The sequence below is a fragment of the Protopterus annectens genome, chromosome 1.part1 (assembly GCF_019279795.1).
Source record: "Protopterus annectens isolate FY-2018-M chromosome 1.part1, PAN1.0, whole genome shotgun sequence".
Lineage (NCBI taxonomy): Eukaryota > Metazoa > Chordata > Ceratodontiformes > Protopteridae > Protopterus > Protopterus annectens.
In genome coordinates, this window is record NC_056726.1 from 347021921 (window position 1) to 347042568 (window position 20648).

A 20648-nucleotide genomic window follows, 5' to 3' on the forward strand; every position below is an offset into this window, starting at 1 on the left:
ATGTTACAGTGCCAGGACAGTGTGCATTATTACCTTCATTGATTGTGGACGTATCATAACAGTTGTACATGTGTGTTTGTGCAGAATCATCTTTGATCATTCTATATCACATATGTTATGTCAGAGGTGTAGGATTACTGGTGGTATTATTCTGATATTGTCCATGATTGTGGTTGCTTCTTTTAATGTTGTCCATGAGCCTTTAACTGTGTCCCACTTGCTGGAGACCTCTGCTGAGATTACACTCATATTCAGGCAAACCAGTTTTCACAGCTTCACAATATGACCCTACCCCAATTGGATGTCAGATCCCTGATAGATGTCCTCTGCTTTATTCATGTAAGGTTGATTATCTCACACAGACATCCTCTCCATTGTTATGTCACCTTGTGTGACAGTCACATAATACACATTTTCACTGTGCATTCTCTACTGTACCAGATTTATATTTATTTATTTTTATTTATTTATTTGCAGTTTGTTTACCAGGGTGGTCCATTGGGCCATGAGGAGCCCATTTTCAATGGAGTCCTAGGGAGAAAAGCTCCAGGAATACATCTAGTAAATAATAGTACTACAAAATAACAATTGTAAATTTTTAAGATACAAAAGGCTAATGAGAATTCAGAAATAAAATATCACAGTTTTAACAATAATTAAATAAATGATATGTGATTGGTGTTGCTGCTACAACTGTTCCATTGACATGCCCACGCATGCTGTACATTACATTGTTTCATCTGTCCTCTTTCGCTGTGTTCATTCCTACAATTCATCTGTGTCCATATTCAATACACAGACTTCCCCTGAGTGTTTATTTTACATGGTAGTCCATAACTCTTACAGATCATTTGCACAACATCAGTACAGAATGACAGGAATGGGATTTCACAGTACTCCACATTGTAGATACACTGTCCTATACTGTGTTTGGATCATATACTTAACATTCATATCTCTCAACTGTCCAGATTTTCACAGAATGTCCAGATGTGCTCCTTATCAAAGTTATGGTTCTCTGCCATATCACTAGGATGATCTCAAGACTGATGTAACTCAATAATTACATACATCTGAGTTTCAGATTTCAAATCCTTCAGAACATGTACCTTAACACAAACCCATGTTTATTCTAGCACATTTCTATATGGCAAATATGTCAAATATGTCCCTATTTCTGGGTCATTGTCCACTCATTATGCTGGCCTTTGTCCAGATGTCTTGCACTAAGATTGAGAGCTATCTGTGAAGCCCTGGTGATCATTGTGGCATTCTGTGCAAAACTGCAGACCTTCAGTGCTCTGATTTAAAAAGGATTGCCATCTGTGTTTGCTTACACAGTTTCCTAGCTGTCAACACTGTTGCCAACCATAAAACCTTGCTTATTTATGTTTAGATGTGGTGCTCGCTGTGGATCACCATGCACACATGTAAATTCCATGTAGGCTTTGGGTGAAGCCTACATGGAGTTTATTGAATCCCGCAACTATAACTGTATATAATACTAATAAAACACAACCAACCATGGATACCAAAATTCCTAGTCTGCCTATAGAATAGTCAAACTATTAAATTATTGCTCTATCTCGCAACACCTAAAAATTCATCCAAAAAACTAGTCAAAAGCTACCATGACTTACAAATAATTAATATAATGTTATATATAGGTCAAAATAAGAAACTATTAATTTAGTTACATGTTTTGCCATTTAAAACTATTCCCCCATTATTACATACAAGTTTAATAATCCTCTTCTATTAATCATAGACATTAAGTACTCTAAAAATAGTATACTATATATCTATTAATATAATAACAGTAAAAATTACCCATTTAATATTCCTAAATTACCCACTCATTCAACATTATTATAACTATATATCTAAATAAATAACAGAGTAGGACCTGAGGAATAAAAGATAATCTGTAAACTTACAGGTCACAGGTAATCTTATCATACTAAACTATGATACCAAAAAAAAGAGATCAATGTACATATATATTTATCATGGCAAAAGACGCACACATATTTTCTCGCTCTACCAAAAATTCTGCATTAGTTTTTAAAGTGCAAGTGTCTATATTTCAAATTTCTGTAATACTCTTATATCAAATATCAAAATATTTTAAAAAGTTAGCTTATTAAATAACTTCATAAAAATATGCACTTTACTTAGGTTGAAGGGAATGTTTTACTATTTCCATGGAGTCAAAAAAATTGCAGAATATATTGTATTCTAAAGTTATAAAGTGTTCAATTTAAATCCAATTCTCCTTTCCCGGATTCAAAAATATTGAAAAATCTGCTCTACTTTCTATCAAAATGAATGTACTGATTCAGCAATAAAACACATTTCAACTTTGACTTATGAAATGATTTATTTCAGGTAGTCTTAGTGAATCTAATAACATACAACATGTAAAAAGTATAGAAAATGATGAGGTTTCAATGACAAAGTAAATTTCAAAAATTTCAAACTTTAATCTCAAATAAAAATGCAAAGCTTTCAGGACAACTCCCATCTTAGATGCTTAATAAAAGACAGCTTCAATAAGTCCCTTATATTCAGCACATGCCAATTAAGAGCCAATAAAATTCAAGGTTCACTCAAGACTTTTTTTTAAAAAGACAGCACCATAAGTTTAAAACTATGAGATGTCCCATACTCTTTAACATGTTTAGCCAATGAGTTAGTAAGAATCTCTCTCCTTATATCTGATAAGTGTTGTGAAATTCTTTCCTTTAATTTTTTATTAGATTTCCCTACATAAAAGCTTTGACAGCTATTACAGATAGCTAAATATACTATATTTTCTGTATTACACATAGCAGAACATGCAAATTCATACACTCTTTGACTAATAGGATGTCGAAAGTTTGATTCTAGTGCTATATACTTACAAAACAAACAGTTGTAACAAGATAAAGTTCCTTTCTTTTTAAATTCTATTTCCATAGGTTTAGTTATATTCATTTCCTTATAACATAGTTTCTGCTTAAGAGTCTGACATCTCTTGTATGCAAATTGTGCAGTCTCACATCTAAATCTATTTAATTCAGGCAACACACTTAATATACTCCAATTATTACTTATAATACTATTAATAACATTCGTATTATCGCTATACCATGTAATGAACCTCAGTTTATTACTGTGTTGTTTGCCCAGTGTATTACCCATAATTTCATGATGTGCAAAGTATGATTTAGCATCTCGTCCTCTTTCATTAATCATATACTGTGACAACTCATTTAAAAGAGCCTCATCATAATTCCTTGTTTGAAATTCTTTCTTTATGTTAATTAGTTCTTGATTAGATGATTTAGTATTAGTTGCAAGCCTACTCACTCTCAAGAACTGACTTTTGACTATGCCTTTAAAGACATGTTTTGGGTGCATACTTTGCCTATGGAGAAACCTGTCAGCTTAAATTTCCTTCTTAAAAATAAAGGTAAATATTTTAGTGCCCTGTTGTCTTAATGTTATATCTAAAAAATGTATTTCTACTCTAGAGTAGTTAAGTTTAAATTAAAAAACATCTGTTGTATTATCTAAAAAATGTACATCTTCCATTAGGCTAAGTTCATCCCCTTCCAAATAAGGAACACGTCATCGACAAAGTGCTTATAAAACAAAATATTTTTACTATACTCTAGTGTTGAATTAAATAAATATTCATTCTCCCACTTATTCAACATCAAATTGGCATATGTGTTTGCCACTGAAGTACCTATTGCCACTCCCAATATTTGGTGGTGTATTTGTTAATCAAATAGAAAAATGTTACTAGTAAGAACCATTTATAATAGAAGACAAAGTTTTTCAATCTTCTTCACTGTAAAAACAATGTTTTCACATAGGTGTTCCTGATTGCTTGAATGCCATAGTGAATGGGAATGACAGTAAATAGACAGCTGACATCCATTTTACAAAGAGATAGTCACTTTCATTATTTTCATACCATAAATATAATTTTGCTAAAAAGTCAGTCATATCATGTATATAGCTAATATAGTGAGAGAGGTTCAGTCACCCATCCTCTACCTGGAACAATAGGTCTCATAGGTGGGTGTCATTTATCCTTATGGATCTTAGGTAACAGGTATAACTGGATGGGTAACACACAGGAAATTGTATAGTTCTTGTGAAATATCATTTTGAAGTTGTGATTCATAAATCAAACTGATTAATCTATAAATAATATTATCCATATAGCTTTTACTTATAATTTTAAAAGTATTATCATCATTTAAAAACTCATACATAAGCATACCGTAACCCAGCCACTGGGGATGCACAAGCCAGTGCATTTCTTTGTGCCAGCCCCAAGCCCGGATAAATGGGGAGGGTTGCGTCAGGAAGGGCATCCGGCATAAAACTTCGCCAAATCATTTAATGCAGACACAAATAAATGTTTTCATACCGGATCGGTCGAGGCCCGGGTTAACAACGACCGCCACCATTACTGTTAGCCAACAGGGTGCTGGCAGAAATTGGGCTACTGTTGGCCAAAGGAGGAGAAGAGGCAGAAGACATGGCTGAAGGCAGGAAAGAGAGGAGAAAGGCTAGGACTGTGGTAGTGAGGGTCGGAATTTGGAATGTTGGCAGTATGACTGGTATAGGGAGAGAGCTAGCTGATATGATGGACAGAAGGAATGTTGGTATATTGTGTGTGCAAGAGACCAGATGGAAGGGGAGTAAGGCTAAGTGTATCGGAGGTGGGTTTAAATTGTCATGATGTGGATTGATGGAGAAATGGCGTAGGAGTTATTCTGAAGGAACAGAATGCTAAGAGTGTTTTAGAGGTGAAAAGAGTGTCGGATACAGTGATGTTTATGAAGTTGGAAATTGATGGTGTAATGGTGAATGTTGTTAGTGCATATGCTCCACAAGTTGGGTGTGCAATGGATGAGAAAGAAAAATTTTGGAGTGAATTGGATGAAGTGGTGATGACTGTACCCAAGGGTGAGAGAGTGGTGATTGGAGCAGATTTCAATGGGCATGTTGGTGAAGGGAACAGAGGGGATGAGGAAGTGATGGCTAGGTATGGTATTAAACAAAGGAATGCAGAAGTTCCGATGGTAGTGGATTTTACGAAAAGGATGGACATGGCTGTGGTGAATATGTATTTTAACAAGAGGGAGGAGCATAGGGTGACATACAAGAGTGGAGGAAGATACACAGAGGTGGATTATATCTTATGTAGGAGGGCCAATATGAAGGAGACTGGAGACTGTAAAGTGGTGACCGGAGAAAGTGTAGTTAGGCAGCATAGGATGGTGGTTTGTAGGATGATGTTGGTGATCAAGAAAAGGAGGAGGAGTGTGAGGGCAGCACCAAGGATCAAATGGTGGAAACTGAAAAAGGGTAATTGTGAGGTGGAGTTCAGGGATGAGTTAAGACAGGCACTGGGTGGCAGTGAAGAGTTACCAAATAGCTGGGTAACTACAGCAGAGCTAGTAAGGGAGATGGCTAGAAAGGTGCTTGGTATCACATCTGGACAGAGGAAGGACGACAAGGAGACATGGTGGTGGAATGAGGAAGTACAGGAAAGTATACAGAGAAAGAGGTTGGCAAAGAAGAAGTGGGATTGTCAGAGAGATGAAGAAAGTAGACAGGAGTATAAGGAGATGAGGTGCATGGCAAAGAGAGAGGTGGTGAAGGCTGAGGATAAGGCATATGAAGAGTTGTATGAAAGGTTGAACACTAAGGAGGGAGAAAAGGATCTGTACCGATTGGCTAGACAGAGGGACCGAGCTAGGAAAGATGTGCAGCAGGTAAAGGTGATAAAGGATAATGAGGGAAACATACTCACAAGCAAGGAGAGTGTGTTGAGGAGATGGAAAGAGTACTTTGAGGGGCTGATGAATGAAGAGAATGAGAGGGAGAGAAGGTTGGATGATGTAGGGATAGTGAATTATGAAGTACAATGGATTAGCAAGAAGGAAGTAAGGATAGCTATGAAGAGAATGAAGAATGGAAAGTCTGTTGGCCCAGATGACATACCTGTGGAAGCATGGAGGTGTTTAGGTGAAATGGCAGTGGAGTTTTTAACTAGATTGTTTAATGAAATCTTGGAAAGTGAGAGGATGCCTGAGGAATGGAGAAAAAGTGTTTTGGTACCGATTTTTAAGAATAAGGGTGATGTGCAGAGCTGTAGTAACTACAGAGGGATTAAACTGATCAGTCACAGCATGACGTTATGGGAAAGAGTAGTGGAAGCTAGGTTAAGAAGGGAGGTGATGATTAGTGATCAGCAGTATGGTTTCATGCCAGGAAAGAGCACTACAGATGCTATGTTTGCTCTGAGAGTGTTGATGGAGAAGTACAGAGAATGTCAGAAGGAATTGCATTGTGTTTTTGTAGACTTAGAGAAAGCATATGACAGGGTGCCTAGAGAGGAGTTGTGGTATTGTATGAGGAAGTCAGGAGTGTCAGAGAAGTATGTAAGAGTGGTACAAATTATGTACAAGGGTAGTGTGACAGCGGTGAAGTCTGCGGTGGGAGTGACGGATGCGTTTAAGGTGAACGTGGGGTTACATCAAGGATCAGCTCTGAGCCCTTTCTTATTTGCAATGGTGATGGACAGGTTGACAGACGAGATCAGACATGAGTACCCATGGACTATGATGTTTGCAGATGACATTGTGATCTGTAGTGAGAGTAGGGAACAGGTGGAGACAACCCTGGAGAGATGGAGATATGCTCTAGAGACAAGAGGAATGAAGGTCAGCAGGACTAAGACAGAATATATGTGTGTGAATGAGAGGGAGGATAGAGGAATGGTGAGGATGCAAGGAGTAGAGGTGGCGAAGGTGGATGAGTTTAAATATTTGGGGTCAATAGTTCAGAGTAACAGTGAGTGTGGAAGAGAGGTGAAGAAGAGAGTACAGGCAGGATGGAGTGGGTGGAGAAGAGTGTCAGGAGTGATTTGTGACAGACGAGTACCAGTAAGAGTGAAAGGGAAGGTCTACAAGAGGGTAGAGAGACCAGCTATGTTATATGGGTTGGAGACAGTGGCATTGACAAAAAGACAGGAGTTTGAGCTGGATGTGGCAGAATTAAAGATGTTAAGATTTGCACTGGGTGTGACGAGGGTGGACAGGATTAGGAATCAGTATATTAGAGGTTCAGCCCAGGTTGGAAGGTTTGGAGGCAAAGCCAGAGAGACACGATTACGTTGGTTTGGTCATGTGCTGAGGAGGGATGCTGAGTATATTGGGAAAAAGATGCTAAGGATGAAGCTACCAGGTAACAGGAAAAGAGGAAGGCCTAAGATAAGGTTTATGGATGTGGTGAGAGAGGACATGCAGGTGGTTGGTGTGACAGAGCAAGATGCAGAGGACAGGAAGAAATGGAAACAGGTGATCTGCTGTGGCGACCCCTAACGGGAACAGCCGAAAGAAGATGATGATGATTGTTCCAAATTCATAATAACAATGGTGCCTCCTCTACCCCCTGTATCCATTTCTTTAACTACTACATCTGTATTCCTCTGAAAGGCAATCAAAGAATTTAACTCATCTTTAGATAAATTATACCTTCTAGCTGTTTTACATTGATCAAATAATTCATAAATCTTCTTTTCACATATATTATAGAATGCAGTTATGAAAGGAGCACTTACAGGTACAAAAGTGCTCAAGCCTTTATATCTTTGTACTTCAATGTCATCATTCCAAAATATCAATTAGAAATTTAAAGTTCTAGTGAATGATTTTAAGTCCATAATAACATCAATGATGGAATAATTGGTCGATGGTATGAATTGCAGACTTTTCTGCAATAACGAAATGTCAGCTTTATTCAAAACCAAACTAGATAAATTCACAGTTTCAGGGGCCTGATTTACCTCTTGAATGTGCAGCGACTGCGAGTTTTGTGGCCCAATGTATCTTGTCTTATATCTCCTTGTCTTCTGTTTCTGCCTCTTCCTCATGATGGATTTCATTCTCGTGTCCCTACTTTTTTCAGTAGATTCAACTTCACCACAGATAGCACATGGCACAACACTCTTCATGATTAGAATTAACTGAAGTACCTTCCCTACTTTGCGCAGAGGTAACTTATTCACAAACTTCAATGGAACTATTCTGGACTAACAGATGATTAGCTAGATTACTCAAATTATTCATAGTAGGAACCGAGGCATCTGGCAATCTTATGTCACCAAGTTCATACACTGATCTACTAGTCGTTTTCTTGCTATTAATATTGTAAGAGTGTCTAACCTCCTTCGGCCATGAGAAAATACTATCTTGCTTAAAATCGTTCAAATCTCGAATGAGCTTACTTTTTTAGTCTGCTCGAGTCGTTGCTCATAGATATGTAGCAGCTCAAGCATATCATTAAAATAATAAGATTTATCTTTAAAACAAGCCAAATTCAAAATACTGTCTTCTAACATAGCAATCTCATTTAGTAAGTCTCTCTTAGTATCAATAAAAAAAAATCATTCATTACTGCCATATAATCTCCGCTTAACTTCAAGTTCAATTATTGCCATTTTTTTAATAAAACGGGATATACATTACCATAAGTTGACATTTTCAGGATCCTCAGGCCTTGTAGCTCAGGGGTTAGAGCACTGGTCTAGTAAACCAGGAGTCATGAGATCAAATCTCCTCAAGGCCTGGACCTCTCCTTAAATAGAAAGTTCACCCCAGGGATCACTACAGTGGCTCTACTTGATAGAGGTACTGGGAACTAATGTCAGGTGGCATGATGCCAGGCCAAATCTAACCTCCTTCGGCCATGAGAAAATACTATCCTGCTTAAAAGCGTTCAAATCTCGAATGAGCTTACTTTTTTAGTCTGCTCAAGTCGTTGCTCATAGATATGTAGCAGCTCAAGCATATCATTAATTTAATAAGATTTATCTTTAAAACAAGCCAAATTCAAAATACTGTCTTCTAACATAGCGATCTCATTTAGTAAGTCTCTCTTAGTATCAATAAAAAAAAATAATTCATTACTGCCATATAATCTCCGCTTAGCTTCAAGTTCAATTATTGCCATTTTTTTAATAAAACGGGATATACATTACCATAAGTTGGCATTTTCAGGATCCTCAGGCCTTGTAGCTCAGGGGTTAGAGCACTGGTCTAGTAAACCAGGAGTCATGAGATCAAATCTTCTCAAGGCCTGGACCTCTCCTTAAATAGAAAGTTCACCCCAGGGATCACTCCAGTGGCTCTACTTGATAGAGGTACTGGGAACTAACGTCAGGTGGCATGATGCCAGGCCAAATCTTTGGGCTAGGCTTGTAAAGGCTCCAGGACCAATAGCCTAGTGCACACCTATGAACCTACAAACAAGGTACAACTCCAAGATCTATATATGCCTGAAAACTCAATCACTGCTACTGAAAAAGCTTAAAATTTTGTACTTTCTTTTCAAGTGACAACATTTGTTAGAAAAATGTTCTCCTGGTTAACCTCTCTTTTTTCCACAGGTAACAATGAATTTGTTACCTCTAACAAAAGAAGATTAAAGTGAATTTTCAATAACTCAGATGCCAATTCATCTTAATTAAATTAGGATCTTGATGTTGTACTTTTTGTGTATCAGAGATGTATTCCATATTACAAATAGCAATGGCACTCTCCACTACACCAAAAAATAACCCAACAGCAAATAATACAATAGGCTAGGGTCAAGTAAATGAGACCAACAACACCAATTGCAAATACAATCTATACAAAATGATGAGGTCTCAATGCCAAAGAAAATTTAAAAAATTCCAACTTTAATCTCAAATAAAAATGCAAAGCTTTCAGGACAAGTCCTTCTTCAATGCTTAATAAAACACAGCTTCAATAAGTCTCTTATATTCATCAAATGACAATTAAGAGCCAATGAAATTCAAGGTTCACTCTTACGACTTTTTTTAAAAAAAAAGCACCACATACCATTATAACAATGAGCTTAAACTATATATAAAAAAATACATACAAATATATGTATAAATATAAATAAATAAAGCAGCATTTAATATAAAATACTTATGTTCAAATTATTATAAAATTACTGATTTACTTTTTCAACTTCATTTGTTTATCCTTTAAAATAGGCTTTAAACTGACAGATGTATTCAAGCCAGGTGTTTTATCAGCATGTAGCCTTAAAATCCATTTATACTCCGCTGTCTCAGTTTCATTTACAATGTCACCTCCTCTCATCTTAGGTAATTTTTTTTTGTATGACCATAAATTTAAGGCTATGCAATATACCATACTCTTTAACATGTTTAGCCAATGAGTTAGTAAGAATCTGTCTTCTTATATCCAGTAAGTACTGTGAAATTCTTTTCTTATTAATTCCCTACATAAAAACTTTTGCAGCTATTACAGGTAGCTAAATATACTACATTTTGCATATTATTATACTTATAAAATGAACAGCTGTAACAAGGTAAAGTTCCTTTCTTTTTAAATTCTATTTCCACAGGTTTAGTTATATTCATTCCCTTATAATATATTTTCTGCTTAAGATTCTGACATCTCTTGAACGCAAATTGTGGAATCTCTCCTATAAATCTGTTTAATTCAGGCAACCCACTTCTTTCTTGTGAAACATCATTCTGAGGTTGTAATTCATAAATCAAACTGGTTACTCTATAAACAGTATTATCCATATTGCATATCATTTTACAATCCTCTTCTATTAATCACAGACATTAAATAATCTAACAAATAATATACTATATATTGATTTGTGTAATGGTAGTATAAATTACCCAAATAATATTCCTAAATCACACACTTATTCAACATTATTATAACTAGATAGCCAAAATAAATACGTATAACAGAGTGGGACCTGAAGAGAAAAAGATACCTGTAAACTTACAGGTCACAGGTAATCTTAGCATGCTAATCTATAATATAAAAAAGAGATCAATGTACATATATATTCATCATGGCAAAAAATACATACACATATTTTATAGCTCCAACAAAACACTCTGAATTAGTTTTTAAAGTATAAGTGCAAATAAATCAACTTTCTGTAATACTCTTTACACATCAATTATGAAAATATTTAAAAATATTTTAAAAACTTAGCTTATTAAACTACCTCATAAAAATATGCACATTACTTAGGTTGAAGAGAATGTCTTACTATTTCTATGGAGTCAAAACAATTGCAGTCTATATTGTATTCAGAAGTTACAAAGTGTTCAACTTAAATCCCATTCTCCTTTCCCATATTCAAACATATTGAAAAATCTATTTTACTTTCTTTCAAAATAAATGTACTGACTCAGCAATAAAACACTCCTGTTTCAAGTTTGACTTATGGAATGAGTTATTTCAGGTAGCCTTAGTGAATCTAATAACATTCAACATGTAAAGAGGTTCAAAGTTCATATGACCAAGCTTCAAATTTCAGCTTTCATATTGTTTTGAAATATTTTATATGATTTTCTATGTAAAGTATGTGAGATCTTGTACATTCATATTTCTGTCATATGCAAGTATATGCAATAGACATTTTTCTTTAAAGCAGTTTGTTATTTAAATATATTTTCATCTTATTTTCCCACTAGTTTTCTACCTTACTCAATATAGCTTATATTTCTAAAATCTCCTATCAAAGAGCTATTTAATCATCAATTCTCTCTTAACAGTATGTGTACATATTTCTTAATTTACTGATACTGCTTTTTTATTAATCTTACAGAGAAGGTATTGCATTCACCGTGTATATGCATATTCACAAGATGTTTACTCTTATTAATTCTAATATTATAAGCAATCTTGACTATATATAAAAAATTCCTACTTATTTAATTTGAATGTGTGTTTAGCCATTATGAACTGCTGTTGTGATGTAAATTTTATATGCAGGCATCAGAATTTGGCTACAGCATGTGAAAATGACAACTCACAGCAAACTGCAGTTAATTTCCTCTCTAATTTTTTCATTCTCCTTAGTTCTTTTAAGCTGTTCTAATCAGTAACAAACATATATTTATACTCTGTTCAGTTAACATGTACAGTTAGTATGTATAGTTAAAGTTAATGACACTGAAGCATAAGCTGTTAAGATGTAAAACGTTAGCAAATTATATGTTAAAACATTGCTATATATATATATATATATATATATATATATATATATATAGTTTCACTTCAAAATGTAGAAAACTCATAATAGCTCATTTCAAAACAGCGAGACCATAAGATCAAAAATTCAAAACATCTAAAACTCATAACATCAAATTTCACATCGAAAATGTATAAAATTGAGTAGTGTATCATCAAACATGTAAATATTATAGTTTATTCTGTTAATCTATATATAGTGCTTATTATGCCACTCTGTACATGTTTTTAGGTTATACAGGTAAGTGATTTAGACAATTCTTTATGGTAATCACGTTACAGTGAGGTTAGGAAATTAACTTTTTCCCACTGTAGTACAATCTCGGAGTTGGTATATTTACTATACGGGGGGTGTGGGGGGCAGAGCCCCAACATTGTAAAAAGTGTGTTTTTTTATTTGGTGTTGTTATAGGTGGAGGAGGTGCTATTTATATTTGCTTTGTAGTTTTCGATGTTGTGAGATTCAATGTTATGAGTTTTAGATGTTTTGAATTTTCAGTCTTATGGTCTCGCTGTTTTGAAATTAGATGTTATGAGTTTGTAGAACCATCTTCTTCCTCTTTCGGCTGCTCCCGTTAGGGGTCACACCACAGCGGATCAACTGTTTCCATTTCTTCCTGTCCTCTGCATCTTGCTCTGTCACACCAACCACCTGTATGACCTCTCTCATCACATCTATAAACCTTATCTTAGGCCTTCCTCTTTTCCTCTTACCTGGCAGCTTCATCCTTAGCATTTTTTTCCCAATATATTCTGCATCCCTCCTCAGCACATGGCCAAACCAACGTAATCTTGCCTCTCTGGCTTTGTCTCCAAACCTTCCAACCTGGGCTGAACCTCTAATATACTGATTCCTAATCCTGTCCACCCTCGTCACACCCAGTGCAAATCTTAACATCTTTAATTCTGCCACATCCAGCTCAAACTCCTGTCTTTTTGTCAATGCCACTGTCTCCAACCCATATAACATAGCTGGTCTCACTACCCTCTTGTAGACCTTCCCTTTCACTCTTACTGGTACTCATCTGTCACAAATCACTCCTGACACTCTTCTCCACCCACTCCGTCCTGCCTGTACTCTCTACTTCACCTCTCTTCCACACTCACCGTTACTTTGAACTATTGACCCCAAGTATTTAAACTCATCCACCTTTGCCACCTCTACTCCCTGCATCCTCAGGGTTCATATCATGTTATCGAAAGCCGATAATGTCGAATGCCACAATGTCGAACACTATGCATCGAATGCTAAAAATAGCGAAGCTGCAGAACATCGAATTCTTTCCTAGGGAAAGAATTTGGTTGTCTGTTTCTGTGGCTTCGCTATTTTTAGCACTGTGTTGCAAAGTTACGGGGGTTCAGGTAAGTGTGTGATTGTGTGGACGTTAGGTTTAGGGTGCAGGTTTCGTGAGTTAGGGTTATGGTGCTGGTGTGGTGAGTGCACGATAGTGACAGAGTTTAAGGTTAGGGGTGGGTTAAGTGAGTTAGGGTTAGGGCATGGTTAAGGTGAGTGTGCGATAGTGACAGACCTTAGGGTTAGGGTTGGGTTAAGGTAAGTGGATAGATAGTAGTGTTTGTATAGCTTAGTGTATGGTTAGATGTATGATTTTAAGTGTGTGTGGATTGCTGTTTTTTTGATGTGTCAGTGTTGTGTGAATGTGTTTCGGAATAGCGAATTTTTTCCCTGGGAAAAAATTTGCTGTTCTGAATGTTCGATATTGTGTGTTTTAGATTATTTAGGTTTGATTAAATGGTGTTCGGTGTTTTCAGCTTTAAATAATGTAATATAAACGCCATCCTCACAATTCCTCTATCCTCCCTCTCATTCACACACATATATTCTGTCTTAGTCCTGCTGACCTTCATTCCTCTTCTCTCTAGAGCATATCTCCACCTCTCCAGGGTCTCCTCTACCTGTTCCCTACTCTCACTACAGATCACAATGTCATCTGCAAACATCATAGTCCACGGGGACTCCTGTCTGATCTCGTCTGTCAACCTGTCCATCATCATTGCAAATAAGAAAGGGCTCAACGCTGATCCTTGATGTAATCCCACCTCCACCTTAAATGCATCCGTCACTCCCACCGCAGACCTTACTGCTGTCACATTACCCTTGTACATATTCTGTACCACTCTTACATACTTCTCTGACACTCCCAACTTCCTCATACAATACCACAACCCCTCTCTAGGCACCCTGTCATATACTTTCTCTAAGTCCACAAAGACACAATGCAACTCCTTCTGACCTTCTCTGTACTTCTCCATTAACACTCTCAGAGCAAACATCGCATCTGTAGTGCTCTTTCCTGGCATGAAACCATACTGCTGATCACTAATCATCACCTCCCTTCTTAACCTAGCTTCCACTACTCTTTCCCATAACGTCATGCTGTGACTGATCACTTTAATCCCTCTGTAGTTACTACAGCTCTGCACATCACCCTTATTCTTAAAAATTGGTACCAAAACACTTTCTCCATTCCTCAGGCATCCTCTCACTTTCCAAGATTTCATTAAACAATCTAGTTAAAAACTCCACTGCCATTTCACCTAAATACTTCCATGCTTCAATGCTTCCACAGGTATGTCATCTGGACCAACAGCCTTTCCTCTTCATAGCTATCCTTACTTCCTCCTTGGTAATCCACTGCACTTCATGAGTCACTATCCGCACATCATCCAACCTTCTCTCCCTCTCATTCTCTTCATTCATCAGCCCCTCAAAGTACTCTTTCCATCTGCTCAACACACTCTCCTCACTTGTGAGTACATTTCCCTCATTATCCTTTATCACCCTTACCTGCTGCACATCTTTACTAGCTCGGTCCCTCTGTCTAGCCAATCGGTACAGGTCCTTTTCTCCCTCCTTATGGTCCAACCTTTCATACAACTCTTCATATGGCTTATCCTTACCCTTCACCACCTCTCTCTTTGCCATGCACCTCATCTCCTTATACTCCTGTCTACTTTCTTCATCTCGCTGACAATCCCACTTCTTCTTCGCCAACCTCTTTCTCTGTATACTCTCCTGTACTTCTTCATTCCACCACCAGGTCTCCTTGTCCTCTTTCCTCTTTTCAGATGTCACACCAAGCACCTTTCTAGTCATCTCTCTTACTAGCTCTGCTGTAGTTACCCAGCTATTCAGTAACTCTTCACTACCAACCAGTACCCGTCTTAACTCTTCCCTGAACTCCACCTCACAATTACCATTTTTCAATTTCCACCATTTGATCCTTGGTGCTGCCCTCACACTCCTCCTCCTCCTCTTGATCACCAATGTCATCCTACAAACCACCATCCTATGCTGCCTAACTACACTTTTCCCTGCCACCACTTTACAGTCTCCAATCTCCTTCAGACTGGCCCTTATACAAAAGATATAATCCACCTGTGTGCATCTTCCTCCACTCTTGTATGTTACCCTAGAACCATATACATATATATATATATATATATATATATATATATATATATATATATATATTTATATATATATATATATATATAAATATACACACACACATAAATATATATATATATATATATATATACACACACACACACACACACACACACACACACACACACACACACACACACACATACACACACACACACACACACACACACACAGATATATATATATATAAACACACACACACACACACACACACACACACACACACACACACACACACACATTATTTATTTATTTTATTTTACATTTGTTTACTGGGAAAGTCTGACTGGGCATATGTCCTTTTTCAGCGGAGGCTTGAGGAGAAAATCTCCACATAAAATACAGTATACAACATTTACAGGACAATTATAAACACAGGGTAGATACATTTGAGAAGCAGCAGCGAAGTACAGTCTAGTAAAAAATACACTGGATAATTACAGCATAGCTCCACATAATATATAACATAGAATAGTTACTGAGCAATTAAAACACAGGGTAGATACATAATTGAAAGCAACAACAAGGTACAGTGCTGTAAAAGTACATTTGGGTAATCACAGCAAAGTTACAAATGGCAAAAGAATTACAAGTCAGTTTAAGAACATAGTGTAGATACTTTTGGAAATCATCAGGACTGTAGAAGAGTTTATGGCCTATAGTTAGTTGGTTAAAGAGAATGAGTTGAGGGAGTTCCAGCCAGTTAAGTTTTTTGAGTGCTGTACAGTGGTGTGATCTATATGCTGAGTTTGTAACGGTTTCCTATGAAACCATCGAAGTTACACTACATCGAAAATGAGAAGATCGGGACTTCTACATTGAAATTGCAAACCATCGAAAACGGAAATCGTCGACTTCCAAAGCGTCGAAATGGAATGTCACAGCACTGGTGTATGTTTAACGCGACCCGGTAAGTGTGCGACAGTGACGGAGGTAGGAGTGGTCAGGTAAGTGAGTTAGGGTTAGGGTGCAGGTAGGTGAAGTGTGCGATAGTGTCGGAGCTTGGGCTAGGGGTGGGTAAGTGAGTTAGGGTTAGGGTGCAGGTAGGTGAAGTGTGCGATAGTGTCGGAGCTTGGGCTAGGGGTGGGTAAGTGAGTTAGGGTTAGGGTGCAGGTAGGTGAAGTGTGCGATAGTGTCGGACCTTAGGGTTAGGGTTTGGGTCAGGGCTAGTGTGTATTCTATGTAGTGTAGTGTGTTGTTTACGTTCCGTGTGTCGGTGTTCTGGTGTTCGGTGTTTTAAATGTCGACGATTTCTGTTTTCGCTGTTATGTACTTTCGATGGTCTAGTCTCGATGTAGTCATTCTCGATGTAGTGTAACTTCGATGGTTTCATAGGGAACCGTTTGTAACATATCTGGTAATTTTATTGTAACAGGTTTCTAATTTTGCCAATTCTGATTTTCTTTGGTTTATCAGTATATGGAATGCATACAGCAGTGTAGAGATTAGATGTGTCTGGGCAATAGTGGCTTTAGTGTTGTCTGTGAAGAATTGTTTATTTTTGTATAATGTTCCAAGTTTTTTGTGTATTTTTTTTGACTGTCTGTGATATTTGGACATAAACTCTCATATTACAGTCTATCTCAACTCTTAGAAGTTTAGTATGGTGGGAGGGGGTGATGATGGTATTATTTAATGAAGTGATGCTAAAAGTGGTCATGGGTACAGAGGTTTTGTGGGCTGGAATAGCATGAGCTTTGTTTTTTTTGGGGATTTAGAACTAAACTGAGAGTTGTTTAACCATTTTTCTAATTCTAGGAATGATTGTTGAGTTTGTGTTTGGAGTTCCTGTAAGTTATAAGTGGCACATATGACTGTGGAGTCATCCACGTATTGGATGAAGGAGGCCAGTGGGTTGAGTTATGGAGGTTATTTGTAAACACTGAGAAGTGAAGGGATCCTAGTATTGAGCCTTGTGGGACTCCTAGGGTAACTGGGAGTAGTGGAGAGATTGTTTGTTGCCAGCGTACTGCTTGCTGGCGTGTAGCAGTTAGTTAATCCTGGAACCAGACAAGGGTGGACTGAGATAAGTTTAGTTCTGTTAGTAATTTATTATGGGAGTCCATATCAAAAGCTTTGGATAGGTCTAGGAAGACAGCGGATACAAACATGTTATTGTTTCTGTGTTCGTTGATAGTATTGGTAAATGACATTAGTGCCGTGGTTGTACTATGATATTGTCTAAAGCCATGTTGAGAACTGGTTAGTAGTTTGTTATTATGGATGAAGTCAGTAAATTGTTTATGGACGGTTCTTTCAAGTATTTTAGACAGAGGGGATAACATTGCAATTGGATGGTAGTTAGCTAAATCTGTTGATGTGCCACCTTTATGAAGGGTTGTGATGTAAGAGGTTTTCCAGAGTGAAGGGATTGAATGTTCCAATATGGAGCTGTTGATAAGAATAGTTACTGGTAGGCAATACCCTCTGCTGTGAGTTTGAGGAAGTCAGCAAGTGGATTCTCTGCTGCTAGTGTTGTTGGCTTCAGTTTGTGTAGTTGTTTTTTGATTGTTTCAGTAGAAACTGGTCACAGTGAGAAGGCATTTATGTTATTAGGTGGGTTATTAGTGGGTGTTATAGGACAGGTAGATTGACTGTTGGCCATAGCTAGGATAGTTTCTGTGAAATATCTGTTAAACTGGGTAGCAATATTATCTAAGGTGTTGTTGGTGGGGGGGGGGGGGGTGCTAATTTTGCCTGGTTGTAGTATCCTATTTATTACTGACCAGAATTTTTGTGGGTTGTTGCACTGTTTGGTTTGGATGTCAGTGTAATAGTTAATTTTGCCTAGTTTAATTAGCTTATATGTTATAACATTACTATAGCTTTTGCTTACCAATTCTTCCCTTCTAAGAAAAGAAAAGGGGCATTGTGACTAGATTTTTCACATATTTATTTATTTATTGACATTTGTTGACCGCGAAAGTCCACTGGGTCAGAGACCACTTTTCAGTGGAGGCCTGGGAAGAAAAGCTCCAAAAATACAGTTACAAAATTTTTATATAAAGGATATTCAAATAGTATAGACATGTGCAGATGTTAACTACAACATTAAAGTAGGGATTAAAAGCATTCATATCCAATAAGCTTGTCCTCAATTCAATCAGTTAGAAAGTTACATAAGTAAAACATTTTTATAAGATAGGTTATAGAGTTTAAATGGCTAGAAATAGGAGAAATTCTTGAGAGGAAGTAAATTTAGATATAGTTAACTGGTGTAGAAGGACGTTCTTAAAGGACTTGTGAGAAGCTTGTAAAGAAATAATTGTTTATGGTGGCTTAGGTACGTGATCACAGGAACAGATATGATTATTAAGGTAGTGGCACTTTAGTGCAGATTTGAATGCTTTTATGGAGACTAGTTGAGTAATAGAGGAAGTCAGAGCATTCCATAGTTTAGTAACAGTATAGGAATAAAATCTTTGTCCAGGTCATTTGTTGGATTTTGATATACTTAGGAGCAGTTTGTTAGAAGACCTAAGATTCCGGGTTGGAGTGTATGTTTGCAGTATAGTCTGAAGTGAAGGGCAGTAGTTTGGGTTATGTAACAATTTGCGGGTGAGAGTAAGTTGGGTGTTATTTAGGTAATGGGGGAATTCAAACCACTTTAATTCTTTAATGTCTAGGCAGTGATGTATGCAACTTGGCATACTGGAGACAAACATTGTTATTTTGTAGTAGCATGATTATAAGTTATTCATGAGAGATGCGCGTAGGTTAGTGATTATGGGGCTATCATACAGGAGGGAAGGGAGGAGTAGCCTGTTAGCCAATTTTAACTTGGTGGGCCTATCCAAGTAAACCGTATGCCTATACAGCTTAACTAGCTTAAAATTATTTTTTTATCATGTCGTGAATATGATTCTCAGAGGAGAGTTTGTCATCAGTTGTAATGCCTGGTAGTTTTGATGTTTTTACTAGTTCAATTTCAGTATTGTTTTGTGAGAATATCTTAAAGTCTTGAGTTAGAGGTTTATACATATATACTCGAGAAATGAAAAAAATAGAAAATAGAAGGTTCTTTTTCTTCTTTCACAGACCTCACTGATTAATTTTGACCTAGATTTTCTTCAGCACAGCTCAAGGTGGGAAAATTGTAAGATTCTGAAAAGATGGAACATTCTTTTGTTTTCATACAAATACATATTTTCTTATAGAAAGTATTTATTTAACATTTGGAAACACACTTACAGGTTTAGTTAAATTAAATATATTAAGTTTTTCACTGTAAATATAGTAAAACGGTAAAATTAACCTTTTATATTCCTCATTAGGAAGAAGCTTTAGCTTAAAATATAAATACACACTTACATATGTTTTTGAGGCTTAAAGTCAAGTAAAAAACTTTTACTTAAAATGTAAATCTATTGTTTCAGAAAATAATAGTCCAGCAATCAATGAATAATGGATGGTGCAGTGGTGCAGTGGTAGCGTTGTCACCTCACAGCAAGAGGTTCTCCAGTTCAATTCTTGGCTGGAGTGCCTTCTGTGTGGAGTCTGCATGTCCTCCTTGCATTCGTGTGGGTTTTCTCCGGGTGTTCCAGTTTCCTCCCACATTTCAAAGACATGCGTCTACAGCATTTTTCCCCGGGTCTCCACTGAAAATTGGCTCGTTCTAAGTCAGACTTTCCCAGTAAACAAATGTTAAATAAATAAGACTCATTTGTTTTCAGGTGTTTTAGATGCAGTTTTCCAAGAAATCAGCTCACTCTCTCTAGAGATATACTGTTCCACTCCATTTCTTCAGTATTAAGGATTTTATTGCTGTAAACAAAAGTGGATGGCTCCTCCAGCGTGTTAAATATTTTTGTTTCTTCAGAAAAGAATAATTTAATCTTTGCAGGAAACACCAATGTGGCTTTAATATTGTTATTTTTAAGTTCCTTGATTAGCAGTAAACAGGATTTTATTTTACTCTTTACTTTACTGGAATAGTCATTGTCAAATCTGACTACATGTTCACCTGTTTTAATAGGTTGGCTGGACCATGCTGCTTTTAATATTTGATCTTTTTCTAAGCTACAGACATGAACTTAACTATAACAGAGCATGGTGGTGAGTTTTCC

General features: G+C 36.8%; 1 protein-coding gene and 1 non-coding gene across 2 annotated transcripts in view; one reads left to right on the top strand and one right to left on the bottom strand.

Annotated features, from left to right (window-relative positions):
• The window catches only part of LOC122804958 (cytadherence high molecular weight protein 2-like), a 699628-nt gene that overhangs the window by 352773 nt on the left and 326207 nt on the right, over positions 1-20648 (bottom strand). The window lies entirely within an intron of this gene.
• TRNAT-AGU lies at positions 8565-8637 on the top strand. The gene has a single exon. It is a non-coding gene; the product is annotated as a tRNA-Thr (tRNA).